At 47.1% G+C, this 17892-nt stretch overlaps 1 protein-coding gene and 1 long non-coding RNA gene across 2 annotated transcripts in view; one reads left to right on the forward strand and one right to left on the reverse strand.

The window, feature by feature from the left end:
• Positions 1 to 235: 235 nt before the first annotated feature.
• LOC116660075 lies at positions 236 to 3391 on the reverse strand. Its single transcript, XR_004315442.1, has 3 exons — positions 3211 to 3391; positions 1086 to 1240; positions 236 to 458 (listed from the first exon to the last, which is right to left on the reverse strand). It is a non-coding gene; the product is annotated as an uncharacterized LOC116660075 (long non-coding RNA).
• Positions 3392 to 3540: 149 nt separating this feature from the next.
• Positions 3541 to 17892, forward strand: part of CSGALNACT1 (chondroitin sulfate N-acetylgalactosaminyltransferase 1) — a 257088-nt gene continuing 242736 nt past the window's right edge. The window contains exon 1 of the mRNA XM_032468711.1: positions 3541 to 3603. The gene's annotated coding sequence lies outside the window, so the exon portion shown is untranslated. The remainder of the gene's footprint in view (positions 3604 to 17892) is intronic.

The raw sequence follows: 17892 nt of genomic DNA on the forward strand, positions 1-17892 counted from the left end.
ATAGTCAGTTTACAATGTGTCAATTTCTAGTGTACAACATAGTGATTCAGTCATACATATACATACATATATTCGTTTCCATATTCTTTTTCATTAGAGGTTATTACAAGACATTGAATATAGTTCCCTGTGCTAGACAGAAGAAACTTGTTATCTATTTTATATATAATCGTTAATATTTGCAAATCTTGAATGCCTAATTTATTCCTTCCCACCCCATTCCCCCCTGGTAACCATAAGTTTGTTTTCTATGTCTGTGGGTCTGTTTTTATTTTGTATGTAAGTTCATTTGTGTCTTTATTTTCCAGATTCCTTAAGTAGAGTCTGTGGAACATAATTAGACCTTATCTCAGTGACTCACTTCCCACAGCGGCCCCACCGGCCAGTCTTCATGCTTGAAGACAGCAGACCTCTCCCATCTAATGAGCTCCTCTGACTCCACGCACATTTGCTGTGATCTAAGAAATCAGATAACCCTGATTACTAGAGCTATTTAAAATAAGAGTCAACACCCTTGAGTGACTGCCTGATGGCATCTCTTAGAAAGTAAAGCAGTCAGGTGAATTTTAATGAATGAATGAACTTCACAGCTGCTCTTTCGGCTCCTGGGTGGCTCTGGGTCAAGGTTCTCAGGGGTCCCGCTGAGGCTGAGAAGTCTGACCTTGAACTGCATGAACTACTTTTGCACTTAAAGTTGAATACCTATTCAGTATAGGTTTGAAACAGGTTATTAAACAAATTACATATTACACTCTACATACTTGGTACTTTCTTAGTGCAAAAGTTTGACAGCTTACATATTGTTTTATGGTATATTTTGATATGGACTAGTCTTCTCCCCGCCCCCAGGAGGATAAAAATTACTCTGGCATCATGATCTTACTGATTTCCAGAACTTTCTGTATATTTCTGTACCATTACCTAACATTGCCAGCACCATATGAGGGTGGAAACACCTTTATAACGGGCTTGGAAATTCAAATAACATATTTTCATTCCTAAATCACTATGTTTATGAAAAACACTTACATAAGAATACAGCTAAAAGCTAAAATCCACATAGAAAAAGTTCTAAGGGTACCTACCCATCCTTCTGCTGCTCCCTTCACTGTCCCAATTCTGCTGTGCATCGTTACAGAGCGGGAGCTACAGAGGTAAGCTGGTTGGCCTTTTCCCTCATTCTGTTTCTGTTAACGGTGGAGACCAAGAATGGCGGACGCTGTCTCAGAAGAGTGGTCCCCTAAAAGGACAATCCGTATAATCAAAATAGTATCTACAAAATAATAACTGAAATAATACTACTTTCTTTCTGGGTAGCACAGCCAAAAAATATATATTTTCTCACATTATGCTATCACTTAGTTTTCTCATTTCTCAACTCTCTTATTTTCTCATTATTGCACCAATTATTGTGAAAATGTACCTGGAGGCACCACGCCCTTAGCTAGCATTGGCTTTCTGACTCTTGGGACATACTGATGTGCACCAATGTGATACCTGCATTGCTATGCTGAGCTATTAGTATGTCAACTGAGAAAGTTTGGAAAACTTCTTCAGGTACCTTTATAGGCGTATTACAAGCCCTGAAGGAAATGTGATTAATTCTGATGTGACTTCCCCTTTCCTTCCAGATGACAGGGATACAGACAGTTGCAGCCACGGGGGGGGGGGGGGGTTGCCTCCTCCACCTCTTCCACCTCCTCCAAGCCAGTGCTCATGAACCTAGAATCTGAGTCCACCAGCACAGCAGCCCCTACTCAAATCCTTGGTCTAGCCTCCAAACCAGATTCCTGGCTGAAAGCCTTATTATATAGAAATTCTGGAGACATTGCTGAACAGAGAGATGGGAGATACCTCCGCAGAGGAAAGAAAATCAATAGGTGGTTTAACAACCCGCCTATCCATCCTTGGAGGTGTGGGAATGGCTCGGTGACAGATGGAAGGCTCTGAAGAGGTTACTTGGTAACCCAAAGAGTGCCTGATTGGGCTGGCTCTAATCTTTACACAACTCACCACTCACCCCAGCCTCCTTGTGGCCCTGCCATCTGCACAGTGGGGACTGTCATATGATTTGCTTCATCGCTGTGAGATGATGTACGGAGGAGGCTTGACCAGCGACTGGTACCTACATACGTGTGAATGCTGGGTTAGCTCTGTATTTATGACCTCCGTTACTGTATTTTTCATTCATTTGGTAAACACCTGCCTCTCGCCTGTTTCCCAAATCCCAGCTGAGTTGCTGTGGGGACCTCATGTCACAGGCTGAGTAACTCACTCAGGGGTGTAGGGATGGGGACAGAGCCATCTGAGGTCCCCTTAGGTTGAAGGGAGGATGGATTGAGGTGAGCTGGGGATTTGAGGCAGGAAGCAAAGCTTGCTGCTGGAATGCTGCTTCTGGGATGCTCCCTGCAGGTGAGCAAGTGCTTGCCTCGGGGACTCCCACCCTGTACCCACTAACGTGTATGCTCCCAGACCTCCCCGATGGGGACTTTGAGCAATCTGCTGGCCAGGCAGAAGGAGCGCTATACCAGGAGCCAAAGGACTGGTTTCTAGCTCTGTTTCTGCTTTGGCTCAGCCATGGGGCCTCTGCAAGGTGCATGGTTGCTGGAGAGATGCCCTCTTCCAGTCTAACCTTCCCTGATGCCTCCTCAGTCTCCTCCATTATACTGAGAATTGAGATTCAAAATCCCCCCAGACGCCCTCTCCCGCAGAGAAGTGCTGGCGCACTTATAGGTCAAGGGCACCTGTGGCCCCGAGAGCGCGCGCGGGTTTGTGTGTGTGTGTGTGTGTGCGACTGTGTGTGTGTGTGTGTGTGTGTGTGTGTGTGTGTGTGTGTGTGTGTGTGTGTGTGTGTGTTGGGGGGCGGTTTTTACTCAACTCCGCTTGCCTGCTTTCCAACCTTCCCCCTGGAACTTCCTTCCTAGGCCGCCCAGCGGCCGTCCAGGGTCCCTGCAGACATCACTTCCCCACAGCGGTGGGATCTCAGAGCTACGAGGTTTCTGACCTTCTCTGTGAGTGAAGAAGGCGTTATAACCCACCCGGGCGCAAAGACAACGACCGCAGGATTCATTCTCCCAAGTGCAATTTGCAAAGTTTTGGAGAGTCGGCCGAGGAAGGGGCGGGCAGCCCAGAGAAGGCAAGGGGGACAGGGCCGGTGGGAGGGAGGTGGCCGGGCGCTGGGGCTCTGTCCAGAAAGAGAATCACACTTACCTGGCGGACCCCGACCACCCTCTGGTGGGGCGCCGGCAGCCGCCGCGTCCTCGCCCCTCCCTCAGCTTCTCCGGGTGTCAGGCACGCGCGGAACTGCCACCTGCAGGGTGGTCCCCAGGCGTGCCCGTCGCAGGGGAAGCGGTTCTGGCCGGGGCGCCACCTCAGGGCGGAGGGACGCACTGCGGGGGCGCGGCCCGGGCGACCCCCGCCCCGCCCCGCGGCTCGCGGCCCCCACCCGGCGTGGGGCTTGGCCGCGGTCCCGCGCGCTCCCCGCCCCCGGGTCCCCGGAGGCTCGGCGGCCGCCGGAGCGGGAGGTGGAGCCGAGCCCGCGGCGCCGCGCAGGAGGAGCGGCCGGCGGCGGGAGCGGCGGGAGCCGGCCGGCAGCGCCTCGCGGTGAGTCCGGCCCCCCTGGCCGGCCGGGCTTGGGCGACGTGGGGGCGTCGGAGCGGCGTCCGCGCGCCCCCGGCCCGCCACCCGGGGTGGCTCGCGCGGCCGCGGAGCGCGGGGCCGCGGGGAGGGGGTCGCGCCGCAGGGTGGGGGGAGGGGAGCGGGTGGCTCCAATCGATCGCAGGGCGCGGTGCCCGCAGGTGGGCACGAGGGGTCAGTGAGGAGGCTTCCCGGGAGGGGCCCGGGCGGTACCGCGCCGGGGTCACTTTGGCTCCCCCAGCCTCCGGTGGCCTGAAGCTGTTTAATTACTTTCTCGAACACCCACTAAAAAGTAGCCTTTGCACGTGCCCGGGTGACTGCTTTGCTGCTGCTGCGCAGAATCATCTTCGCTGGGATGGAGAGGGCGCAGGGGGCGCGCCGAGGTGGCGGTGGGCAGCGTGCCCTCTGCCTCGGACCCGGGCCGGGGCGAACGTGTTCGAGGGTCACCGCGATCCGGGGTGCCGCGAGGCAGTGCTGTGTGCGGTCAGTGGAGGAGCCCCTGGAGGGCACGGTCTGGGGATGAGGGTGCGGGTGGAGGCAGAGGCGGAGGAGGGCTGTACAAAGACGGGCCGAAGTTGCTGTTGCCGCGGCGCTTCCTGCACCCCCGCTCTACCGCCTTTGACTTTGAAGTTATCTTTTCATCGATGAACAGAGAGAGGGATGGGAGAGGAAGACATTCAGCAGCACCGTGCATGCCGAAACGGCGAGCCTTGGGAAATATTAATACATGATACAGTGGGTATTTTGCAAACACCACTTTTATCCTGATTTCAAAACCTCGGAGTGGTTTTTACTTAAGTGTCATTATCTAGGTCTAGATACTAAAGATAATTAACTGTTCTTTCACGTCTTTTTTTTTTTAAATTAGAAGTTAAATTTAATTCTACCGGATTTTTTGAATTTTGTTAACATTTTCATACGAGAAAGTCGTAATTATAGCGTTACTTGCAACCGCGAGCGTGGATAATCCCTGCGCGGTGCTGTCATGTTGCTCATTGGAAGGAGAAGAGTCTTTCAGCTCTGAAAAGAGAAGCATAAAGCCAAAAACATAAAGCCTTAGTCATAAAAAGTGACATGAACACCCGTAGTTGTGTGTGACGGGGTATGGAGAGGCATACCATAGAGGCCAGTTCCTGGAAAGCAAGAGATGGACTGGAACCATTGTGGGAACCCATGAAGTATGTGATAATTCCTTCCATGCTATATGTACTCCAAAGTATACAGCACCGAAATGCTTTAATTCTGTTCACTTTGTGTTCTGAATCTCATACGGCTGCAGTCTGTGTTAATGGGGTTCAAAGCAAAATCTCGAACTGTCGGATTTCCCAGACACTTGGAAGCCCGCTCTACAAGCGGCCTCCCAGTTACTAACTATGACCTTCGGCGAGTCACCCTTTCACAGCCTTGCTTTCTGACTTTGTAAAATGGCAGTATTATTCTTCACCTTACAGAGGTGTAAGGGAAAATGAAATAACGTTTAGGGATTTATCCTGAATGTCATCTCTGGTCTAACTTGACTTTTAGGAACGCCCAACCCTGTCATGGTTCAGGGTGGTTGTTTTTAATTGAAAACGCCTTCTTCTGGGCGGTCTTCCTTCCCATACATCCATTCAAGCACCGTTTATTGAAAAACCTCAGAGGCTGCCCTGCACGGATGTTTGAAATCCAGGAGCTGACAGTCTGGAGGTGGGGGTGGGCCACACTTCAGGTTTTTCCTTGTCGGTAAGAATCCATCACAAGGTCACAGGATGATGAATTGTACTTCCCAGTCTTCGTGTGGTTCCAGCTCTGCCCCTAGTGTAATGCTGTCACACTGGAAGGAAGTCACAGGGAGCTCTGCGTGGCGCACTTTCTTCCTTTTACCCCGTCTCTCCAAGCCCGCTCAGGCCTGGCGGGGCGCAGGGCTTAATAAATATTTGTGGAATTTGAAAGACAGAATGTAATGAAGTTATTCTTCAAGTCACATTTTGAAAAATTATTCCTGGTGAAAGGACCTTGAGATTCTGAATGATGGCCCTCCGAGACATTAAGGCTAATAGAGGTTATTAAAGAAGGTAGCTCAGGTAGACTTGATTACCCATCAATTTTGCCCTGGTGAGGAAGCCGACTTATGAAACCTACAAAGCCACGCTGGGGCAGCGCCTCCGCCACTAGGGGCCCCCTCTGCATAGTGAATCATTGATGGTTGTTATTACGTCCTCTTAGGCAGCAGAGGAACGTAACATCCTGGGTTCTCCACATGGAATACTTCATCAGAAAAGGGCAACCTGGTGTGAAAAGCATTACCAAAGGCCTGAAAATACAGGCAAGTGGTCTTTAAATGACGGATTCGGTATCCTTTTTAGAATATTTATTCAGTTTATAATGTCATGTCAGTTTCCGGTGGACAGCATGAAGTTTCAGTCCTACACGTGCACACATAGATTCCTTTTCATGTTCTTTTTCATTAAAGGTTACTACAAGATATTGACTAGAGTTCCCTGTGCTATACAGTAGGACCTTGTTGTTTATCTATAGAATAACTTTAAAGGTAAAGGTTTAAAGGAGATTTCAGAATTGGGCTTTTTGCTCTGAATAGCCTTATATTCAAATATATGATTTTTAAAAACTTTCTAAAAGTTCAATAAGGGGGGAGAAGGTATAGCTCAAGTGGTAGAGCACATACTTAGCATACGCAAGGTCCTGGGTTCAATTCCCGATACCTCCTCTAAAAATAAATAAGTAACCTAATTACCTCCCCCCCCCAAATTAAAATAAATAAGTAAAAATAAAAGTTCAATAAATGGGGAGTTTGAGATTTATGGGCACTAACTACTATATGTAAAATAAACAACAGGTTTATACTGTATAGCACAGGGAACCAAATTCAGTATCTTGTAGTAACCTATAATGAAAAAGAACATGAAAACGAATATAAGTATGTATATATATGACTGAACTGTTATGCTGTACATCAGGAACTGATGCAACATTGTATACTAACTATACTTCAATTAAAAAAAAAACCCCAAACTTCCTAAAAATTCAAATGTGTGATTTTGGTCTAGCATTTTCAAGATTTTTGCGGTATGTTTTTAGAAGAGCTTATTTTTATCGTTCAGTGTGTTCAAAATTGCTTTATTTCCTAAATAGTTCCTTGTATTGCTAATAAGTTGTTTCTCAAGGAATTTATCTGGCCAGTCGAAGCTGCTGGTGTATTTTCTTTTTTAAAAAGGGCCACATGAAATCCCACACATTAAAAATACGATTTATTACATTCCAAGATGTATCATTGAAAGGCAGTTTTCTTCTGGAAGTTTTTGAAAAGGCCTCTTATTTCTAAATTCGAACTTGAATGAAGTTAGTCAGGCTTGAGACTATTAACAGCTTGAAGAGGTGTTGGTGTTTTTATTTGTCAGATTTGCTCTTTGGTGGAAAAAATACCGACAATACGTGTAAGCAAATATGATGACTCAATATTGCCATATTGTTTGTGAACCAATGAGGGATTATTGTCATTTTCAGGTTTTCAGTGAAATTTAATTACAGTGACAAACGAAACACCAGTGATCTATAAAGTAGAACTAACAACAGTTAGAGTTCAGCCAACTGCAGGCCCCAAATCTTACTGAGGGAATTCTGAATTCAGAAAGTTATCAGACCTCCAATTTCACATGGCAGGACTTTAAAAAAAGGCAGTCTGACCTTTGCTGCCTTTCTGTCAAGGTCTAGATCAGTGCTCACTAGGCGACCAGAGAAGAGGAATTATCCTACAACTCTGTGGGAGAGTCATAGATAATTTTCATGATCACTTCCCTGAGTTAAGCTAACTTTAGGGGATTATTTTTTGGATTCTGAGCTTATCAGAAAGTTATAAAGATCCTGTTTGCACAAGAACCTTTCTCTAGAACTGGGAGAATTTGCTTTGGCCTCAAACATCCAGGTGGTAAAGGCCCTGAGTCTCTCTGCCTCCCTGACTTCTTCCCAGAAGGGAACTGGGGTTCAGCCACAATGATAGGTACAGAGCTGCCTGCAGGGCCAGGCTTTGTAGTTTGGACAAGAGCCCTGAAGCTGACCAAGAGTATGGCTGCCTGAGGTGGGAGGAACTGAGTGACTGTTTATACCTGGGAGTCTATTTTAGGAACCCAAACTTGGGCGATGCCTCCTGGATGCACAGAAAAAGCAACATGAGGGTTTGCCAAGAAACATTTGGAACCTGTGACTTAGTGAAACATTACTTTGCTGTACAGATAATTCTTTTTCTTTTTTTACAGATAATTCTTTTTTTTTTTTTTAACTGAAGTATAGTTGATTTACAATATCACTTTGGTTTCTGGTATACAGCATAGTGATTCAGTTAAACACACACAAATATATTCTTTTCCATTGCAGGTTATTATAAGACTTGAATATAGTTCCCTGTGCTCTACAGTAGGTCCTTGTTGTTTATGTATTTTATATACAGTAGTGTGTGTCTGCTAATCCCAAACTCCTAATTTATCCCTCCCCACAACTTTCCCCTTTGGCAACCATACATTTGTTTTCTTTGTTGTTTTCAGACAGTGTGAAACATAACTCTGGGTTATCCTGCGGTCATATCTGAGACTTTGTTTCATTTTCACACACAAGGATGTTTGAGCTGAGGGAGGAAGAGGGAAGCAGGAAACAGGGAGGAGGTAGATGGGAGTTGTCTATTTATACTGGACACTGGGGTCTCTTATTTTCTGTTCCCAAGGCACGTGGGCACGCGCCAGGCAGCTTAATAATGGATGCTGTTCACTGGTGATTTGGGGGTGCCCTCGTCACTCTGTTACGGACATTACTAAAAGGATGCCCTTCGACGTAGGTCCTGGGTACCCTCCAAAGTGATTTTCCACCTCTGTGTCCCGAGCTTTAGAAACTTGCTGTGATTAATGTATCAGCTGACATCTGTGAACAGGGCTGCTAGCCCATCAGGTGTCCCTTTGTGGTGGAGCCCCCGTGCCAGGGTGTGGGGAGCAGAGAGTGGACCGGACCTCAGCCCGCTCACCCCATCGCAGGGGGCTCTTGTGGGGCACAGTCTGCACGACTGTGTGTGAGGCTCACGTCTGTGCGCGTGGCGCAGGGTCCATGAGAGATGTGTCCCTGCTGATCGTCGTTTTATCATTATTATCATTACTTTTATTATCGGTGGCACTGCTTTCTAGGTAGACCTTTCTGGTGGGCACAGTAATCTGGAACAGCGGATTCAGGTGAGCTTCGTGCTTATAATAAGGTTTGCAAAAGCAGGTGATTCATTCATTTCAGGTTTCCCATTGCCCTTCCATCACACTTCTTCCCTGCATGTACTACACACAGCTTCGCACAGAGCAGGCAGCCACGTGGCAGCTGCTCTGCTGTACGTGAGTCCTAAGTTATTCATTCAATCAGCACAGCGACCTTTGGAAGCAGGCACCATTGTTATCTGCATTTTGCAGATGAGAAAGCCGAGGTGTAGAGGGGTGATGACTTGCCCAAGGTCAGCTAGACCCGCTTGTCTTTTTCAGCAGAAACACTCATCAAATTGGCAGCCGGGAAAACGTCTTTGAGTTCGGAGGGTTAACAAAAACACTGAAAATATCAATTTTCTTTAGATGACTGTATGTGTATCCTTTTCTCGACAGAAGGGAGCAGGATGACAAATGAATTTTTGTTGGTGGGTCTGCTTCAGCACTTTTTATTTATAGACTTTTTTTTTATAGGTGGCTTTTCCCCAGGCCTGAAAATACAATACAAGGTGGTCCAACTTATTTCTGTACAATATTTCACTCCTCATCCAGGCACTCTGCAGGCCTGTTGTAAGCAGAATATATGAATAGGATCCAGCGTGTGGGTTGCACAGTGTTAGGGTGTGAAGGCTGGAGTCAACCGTGCATGCATCCATTTAACAAAGATTTCTTATTCACCTCTTCTGTTAAGGCACCTTTCTGGATGCCACTGAAGTTGCAAAGATGTGGATGGAAGGCTGGCATGGAAGGCTTGCTTTCCACAAGCTTTGAGCCTTCGAGGCTGGGCATTGCCAGGGTTCAAATCACAGTCTACCACTTACGGACTGGGGGTCCTGGCCCCACCACTGAACATCTCTGGCTTACTTCCCTTGTGTGCACAATAGGGATAAAAAGTACGTGATATGCTGTTGCAAGAATTAAATGAGATTCATGATGAGGTCACCAGGCTGGTAGAGGAAGTGGGGACTGATCCACCGCGGTGCCCTTGCTCTTCTCTCAGCTCACTTATCTCTTCCCACCCGCTCCCCTCAGCCCCCACACACACTTAACAGGGGGTGGTACAGATCAGGAGACCTAAAATCCAAGATAAGCTTATTCAAAATGTGACTTTCTGGTTCTCCATTGTGGGGATGGCGACAGACCTGGCAGTGGTGTTGGGTGATGTAACTGAGCGGGACCCAGGAGTCTTCCCTTCCCCCATGACCTCTGCTGTAGCTCCTCTCTGACAATCGGATCTCATGTATATTTCCTCAGTTTTTCAGATGCTAAAAACCACCCTGCAGGGGAAGAAATTAACTACTTGATGATGGAGAGCACGTGGCCCCAGACCTTCTGGCCCTGGGGGTTGATAGTGTTGACTGCTCTGTTACCCCGACACCAACCAGTCAGAGATTGTGCGAACTGATCGTGTTCCCTCTGATCCCCTCCTCCCTTACCTGGTCCTGAAATACGCTTTGCTGAAACCCTTCGGGGAATTCGGGGTTTTCTTGGGCACGAGCCACCCCGTCCTCCTTGCTCGGCCCTGCAATCAACCTTTCTCTTGCTTCAGACTCTGATGTTTCCAGTTTGTTCAGCCTCATGGTGAGTCAGGCTCACAGACTTGCCTTCGGTAACAGTCACAACAAGCGCTGGTGGGTGAAGGGTCCCGTCACACTGAATTGATGCCCAGGAAGGTGAATTCCAGGAAGCATGGCAGCCTGGAGCCTGGGACAGGTGCCCTTGAGTCTGAGAGGTGAGGATGAGGCTCTTTTGACAGGGGCTGCCAAGAACTCGGGTCTCATAGGAATTGGAACAAGCCAGAAATGAAGTTGGCAGTGGGCTGGGTGGGAAGGGTTTGGGATCTGGGTGGAGAGCATGGCGAGGTCCTGAGGAGCTGGTTCTTGAGAGGCTCGAGGAAGGGGCGTCATGTGGCTCAGATGTGCAGGCAGGGGAGCTGTGCTGGAGAGCCGGGGGGAGGTCTGCATCCCTACATCCCCAAGCACTGCATTGCCTGCTTTATTTTATTTTATTTTATTTTATTTTATTTTATTTTATTTTATTTTATTTTATTTTATTGTGGGGAGGAAGGTAATTAGGTCTGTTTATGTATTTATTGAAACAGAGGGACTGGGGATTGAACCCGGGACCTTGTGCGTGCTAAGCACACACTCTACCGCTGAGCTCTGCCTTCCCCCTTGCATTGCCTCTTTTAGCCCTCTACTCCCTGGCTGCCTCCTGCAGAGTTTTTCCAAAAGTGGTGCATCCTCCCTCGGCCAGCAGCTAAGTCACAATTATCCTTTGTTGCCCGTTTCCACTCTTGACCTTCAAGGGGTATGTGGTATTGCAGGTAAAGAAGCCCTTTTTGCTTCCAGTTGGAGACTTGTTGAAATACCGCCCCCCCCCCCGCCCCCAGTGGGTTCGCGGGGAGACAGGGAGCCAGGCCCACGGGGCCCTGTTTAGGGTCCTGCTGGCATTTCTGTAGGGCGCGCTGTGCTGTGGGATCAGGGAGTGTTTTCAGAGAGATGTTCCTAGTGGTTTTATGATCATGAGCCGCCCTGTTTGCCCGGGGTGGATGCGGTGTGTGTGGCAGGGAGGGAATGCGGGCTGTACAAAATCAGTACAGTCCAGGGGCAGGAGGCCTGTGACTCATTCTTCATTATGCGTCCGCACAGAGGCATAAACCAGCCCTTCTGTGGGTAAGCAAACAGAGTCTGCCCAGGTGCCAGACAAGCTTGATTCAGGTTTTTTTTTTTTTAAAGCAAGAAATTTAAAAAAGGTATTGACTCGGAGAACAGTTTGTTTAAAGCAAGTTACTGTAATTTTCAAAAGCCCATTTGGTAGAATTAATAGCGTGTGTTAAAGTGAAATGAACAAGCAGGCTTTAAAAACGCAGCAGAAGGACAGCTTTGTGGGAAGAAGAAAAAAATCCCTGAAATGAAGTCCACGTTGGTTCGTGTGGCTCTTGGGGAGATGTTTGCTGATCGCTGGAATGAGTGAAGTATGGGGAGCGGTGAACTGAAGGAGGAAGCAGCATCTCGGGGGTGGGTCTGGGAGCTGCAGTCAGTTCACCCCGTTCATGCTCCCCCGTTCTGTTAACGGTGATCCTGGGCAATTCTTTTTTTTTTGCTGGGAGGGAGGGAGGTAATTAGGTTTTTATTTCTGTATTTACTTTAATGGAGGCACAGGGGACTGAACCCCGCACTGGGTGCATGCTAAGCACGCGCTCTTCCACTGAGCTGTCTTCTCCCGACAGCCCCCACCCCCCACCGCAGTGTGGCCTTGAATTTGGATTTTGTGGGTAAACTGTTCAACGCGTGGTGGATACATAAGGCTGTTGCGATTACAGGAAGGGAGGTGGAGGGGAAGACGGAGATGGAGGAGCATTGGGACGACAAGGAGGAGCTTCCACATTCGTTCTGGACCTGGATTCTTCCAACGCAACTCTTAGATAGTGTTTAGTGTCTTAAATTCTAGGTGATTATCATCAGATATGTCTTGAGTGCCCGCCATGTCTGGGTCCCTGTGGTAAGGTGCTTGGGTGTGGACTCTGTTCCCAGGAAAGATCCTCACGTAGCTCGCAGTCTCAAGCCGAGGGGGCAGGACCGGGACTGGGACTTGCCCTTTCAGAAGGAATTCCTACTGTTCATCGGCTATTTTGAAGAGCTGGCCAAACTGAGACCAGAGAGTAGGGGGCAGGGCGCAGCCGTTAAAAGAATGACGGAGCAGTGAGCACCAGGACGGTGGAAGACTCAACTCCCAGCAAACCTTGAGCTTCAGTATTCACTCATTGTAATACAGTAGCTGTAAATGGTCCTCCCACAGGTGCCAGGACAGTTTCAAGGCTGACACTAAAAGGTCAAAGGGTGGGTGATGGCCCAATTCTTGGGAATCCCAGCCCCTTCCCCAAAGTGGTTAGAATAATCTTCCTACTTGTTAGCATATGAAGTGACCAAGCCCAAAAAAACTAGCAACGCTGCTCCGCGCACCTCTTGCTTCCCCTTCTGAGACGGCCTGCACTCTGTGGAGTGTGTAGCTCTCTGAGTAAATCTGCCTTCGCTCAATGTGGCTCGCTCTTGAATTTTTTCCTGGAAGAAGCTAAGGACCCACACACTTGGCAGGGCGTGTCCCAGGGACTCAGCTGAGATCTGGGACGCGACCATCTTCTCGCCCCACATTTTCCTGTATCAAAAGGACAGCAGCTGTCCTTGTCTTATTCCCCATCTCCTCTGCACACGAGTGGACAGGAAGTAAGTGCTTCCTGGGCACCTGTAGACAGAAGTAACTCGGAACACCCCGAGGACCTCTGACCGTCCTATCTGCCTAGAAATAAGGTTTATTTAAGTTGCGTTTGTGGCTCTGTAACAGGAAACCCAAGGAGGGGTCTTGTGTTTTGGGGGGATACCTCTTGGGATGTACCCGTGACCTGCACGCTCTTGTATCTAAAGCATCTCCTTTGGTGGGGAGCATCCTTTTTGTCTTTTCACTAAGCTCATGGCCCGTGGGTTTCTGGGTCAGAATAACAGGAGAGAGCTCAGTTTGAAGAGGTTTTTTTGGTTTGTTTTTTTTCTTTGTTTGTGTCTCTCCCCCAGATGGAGGTGGACACAGGCTGTTACAGAAGGAAAATAGGTTGGTGGAGAAAGGATTCCAGAGCTGACTCGCCCTGTGGCCCTGAGCAGGTTCCTCATCCTTAAAGTAGGAATTGAGTTGTTGAGACTCAGAGGCCATTTGAATACGAAGCAATGAAATTTATGGGCTGAGAATGGCTTCTTCAATCCACATGGAGGCTGAAGCCAAAATCTGAGCATAAAACTAGTTACTCTGTTGGCTCAAGTAAGCCGATTTGACGTCTGGGATCTTGGGTCATCTCAAGTGGTTTTTCTTTGTAGAGAGTGTATTAGTCGCTTAGGTAATGAACAAGGCTGAGGGTGTTTTCCGTGAATAGTCTCGGATATACAGGAGAATTTACCCAGCGTCACTGGAATTACCTTTTCCTCTTCCTCCGAGAGGGAGTCTGGACCAGTGCCTGGCTCATTATTAGTGTGGAGGGGAGAGACCATGAGAACACCCCTCCTTGGACCCTTTAAATGCAGAGCAAGGGGCTCATGCTCTGATGGAATTGAGGTCGGAGGCAGGAGGAGATGCAGGAACTAGGACCATCCGGTTGCCTGGAAGCACGAGGAGGTGCTTGTCTGGCTTGTGAGGATGGTCCTGCCTGCGGTGAAGACCATGGGAGGAGCCAGCTTCCTATACTGGTCCCCAGAAGTGACTGTTCCCGTATTTTGGGGGCACACGTCGTGCCAGTGTGCAGGGGACAGGTAGTCCTGTGGATGAATGGAGATGCTTTGAATCAAGCTGGCCATGTTCATTTCTTTTCTCTCTATAAACCAGACATCTTTGAAGTGACGAAGTCAGGCATCTGAGGGGGACACTTGCATCCTGGAGGATTTTAGAGTTCATTTAATGGTCTTGTCAATGACTTGTTGGACTTACAAGTGATGAGAGGACCACTGGTTGGCAAGAATACATCAACAGGAATAATGTTATCTCTGAGATCAGTTGGACTAACACCAGTATTTTGCAGAGATAATAGCACGTTTGGGATCGTTTGGACCATCTCTATATTTTCAGATGAACAGAAAGAGGCCCAGAGAGGTAAGGTGACTTAGCTGAGATGACCCAGCGACTCAGTGGAATGACATGGTTGAGAATGGAGTCCAGGTCCCTTGTTTCCGTCCTCCAGCTCTCCATGGGCCACGCAGCATCCTTGGGTCCCAGGGCTGGCTGGCAGGTGATTCTGTAGGTACGTCTACAATTCTGCCACCTACACATCTTCCTGCTTCCAGGTTTTTTCGGAATCTGGTGCTGGGAGCTCCTGATGTGTGCCTGACCCTGCTCTCCGCGAAGAGATCTGTGCGTTTCTGACCTCAAGGAGCTCCCAGCAGAGTGAAATACAAAGATGGGAACATACTATCAAGCCATGGCTTAATGACACATGGAGCACCTTCCCTGGGGATGCCAAGCTCTCAGTGCCAACTTCAGGGTCAATGGGATCAGTTATTTCCTGTTGACTTCACATTAGAAATGGAAATGGTGGTAACGGGGCTTCACAAATCAAACAGACTCTAAGTGATCCCACTTCCTCTGTACACATCCAGCGAGTGGGTTAAAATTCGAAACCCTCTGTCCTCTGCGCTTCAAATCTATGATCTTTCAGGAAAAGACTTGGTAAGAATAGTTTGTTTAAGGACACAAATCAAAAATCAGATCACTTATGCCAAGGAGAAATAAGATGTGGGTAAGTGTACCATTGCAACTGAGTCGGGTTAAATGATTGGCTTTTTTTGGTAACTTATTCTAATTCAGCTTTTATTTATTTTTTAGAACATCTTTATCGTGGTGTTGTTCCTGCACAGTAAACTACACATATTTCAAATGTACAGTTTGATGAATTTTGATAGACGTATACATCTAAATAATTGGCTTTTTAATGAAAATGAGGCCCATTTTTTTCCCCCTTGGGATTACAGAAGTGGCAGAAGCTTAGGAAGAAACTGACCAGGTACTAAACACTATCTGAAGCATTTTATTTGTGGAGTATTTTTTTAATGCATATAAAACTCCTAGGAGAACTGAGGTGCAGATAGATGGACTGCCTTGGACGTGGCAGGCAGAGCCCTAACTCTGTTTGCACCTGCAGCTCCCGCACCCAGATCTGTGGGGGCACCTCCGTGGGAACCACGAGTGGCCACGTGTGATGCGGTGGCAGCCTGTAGTTGCTCCTGTGTCATTCTGGGACAGCACTGCAGACCCGTGGAGTGTGGGGACCGCAGTTGACTCAGTCGTTCGATGTCCTCTAAGCGGGGCAGCACAAGGTGCAGACACGGTGGGATCTCTATAAATATGTCTGAAACAAACAGGCAGCAGCTTACAGGGTTAGTAAGAAACTGTGTTCACGAGCAGGGCAGATTACCTTCCAGGCTCCGTGTATTTTGAGCATAAAGCTGCCCTTGGAGAAACCAAACTGAAAACCCATCCTTAAAAATTTCTTTTAATATCACTTAATATAATTTTCTTTTAATATCACTTAATATAATTTTCTTTTAAAATTATTTAATAGAATATAATTTGCCCATCAGCATGCCTGCTTTTTAACCGTATCCCTGCATACTGTTTGTGTTTTCTCAAAACCTACCTGTAAACAAATTATGTATTCATCATTTTGTGGCAAGCTGAGTGGGTTTAATAGAGTCAGGAAGGCTTCCAACGTGTTAAGTGTTCTTGAAGGCAATAAAAAAGGAGGACTAATTATCTAGCTGAAGTGATTATAAGAGAGACGTCGGACTTCTTGACTCCCTGGGATTTTGACAGCAGCAAAAGTGGTGAAGACAGCTTTGAGAAACAGCCGAGATGATCTGTTTCAACCAAAGTATTTTATGAAATCTCTGATGTGGGTGTATCTGTCATCTACTGAGCAAGTGGATGGACTAAATAATGCATGGGGTGTCTGGGGTTGGAGTGATAATTTGAAAGTATGTGGCGGGTGTTCACAGTTGGAGCCTGGGAGACGTTCCGTTTAATGATCATACCTTTCTCAGAGCCATCTGTCTCTCTCTTTAATAAGCAATATTCCTTATCAGGCCTGATTTGTGTACATTGATTATGCCATTATGCTGGTTAAATATTAAAGTGATTTTCCCCCTTGTGTGAAGTCTAATTAGGCAAAGTGTTCTGTGCAAGCCTGGCGTTATCATTCAGAAGAGCAGCCTGGTCATTACCTGTGACATACCTCAGCTTCCTAGATGAGCTGTCTTTTCTTTTTCTTTTTTCCTTTCTTTTTTACCTCCTATCAGAGTGCCTGTGTACCAAACACAGTGCTTGAAAGTTTGATGAACAGTTCAGCACTGTTGGACCATTAAGAAGGTCCTAGCAGGGAGGGTGTGGCTCAGTGGTAGAGCGCATGCCTAGCATGCATGAGGTCCTGGGTTCAATCCTCAGTACCTCTCTTTTAATAAATAAACCTAATTACCCCCGCCCCCCTCAAAACAAACCGGCAAAAAAAAAAAACCATAAAAAAAAAGAAGTCTTGCTACAAAGATTATGACAGCTTTTAAAAACGATTGGAGAAACTGATTACCTATAGTTTGCATTTTGCAGGAATCGGGCTTCTGAACAGATATATATCTGATGAAATTCATTTTACTAAATTAAAGAATCTTAAAAAAAAGCTTTAAGGGATAAAAGTCCAAGTTGTAATGACGTTTGGAAGAAGAGAAAAACCAATCAATAAGCAGTTGCATTTTAACCTGATAAGGATCATTTTAGATGGTAAACCAGTATCAACTGAAAGGCCACGTGGTGGTCCGTTACTTACTTTTTCAACTGGTTTCTTCTGTGCAGTCTAATTCAAAAATTCATTTGCACTCAAGGTTACCAAGGGGTAAAGAGGGTGGGAAGGAATAAATTGGGAGTTCGAAATTTGCACTTCTGGGGGAGTGGTGGAAATGTTAGCTGTCATGATGGTGGCGGTGGTTTCATGGGTGTGTACATGTATTAAAATTGATCACATTGTGCATCTGAAATATGCGTAATTTCCTATACAGGAACCATAGCACAAAAAGGTTGTTTAAAAAAATTAATTTGCATCATGGATGTAGCAGCAAGCATTTTACTAGTGTGAGGCCAAAAGTAAGATTATGAATGACTCTAGAGTCTTTGATAAGTTATTTGCATCATTTTGAGACACTCCTCATAACGCGTGTTGCCTTTTTTTGGAAGTGTTCATGGTACTTTCTCATTCTGTACGTTTCTTAAAAAAAAGTCTGCACACACACACACAGGCACACACGTGTGCACACGTGTAATCTGGGGCTGACTGGCATGAACCGGATGGCGCATAGGCCCAGTTCATGGTTTATTATTCTCAGGAAGAAAAGCTCTTACGCCATGTTTCATGTGACATGTGGGTATCAGGCTAGTAGGTTTTTCATTCTCAGTTGTTCCAGCTGCTCGTGTTGGGGTTTTGGAAGTGCCTTTATCTCTTCACAATTGCAAA

Source organism: Camelus ferus, chromosome 26, assembly GCF_009834535.1.
Source record: "Camelus ferus isolate YT-003-E chromosome 26, BCGSAC_Cfer_1.0, whole genome shotgun sequence".
NCBI lineage: Eukaryota > Metazoa > Chordata > Mammalia > Artiodactyla > Camelidae > Camelus > Camelus ferus.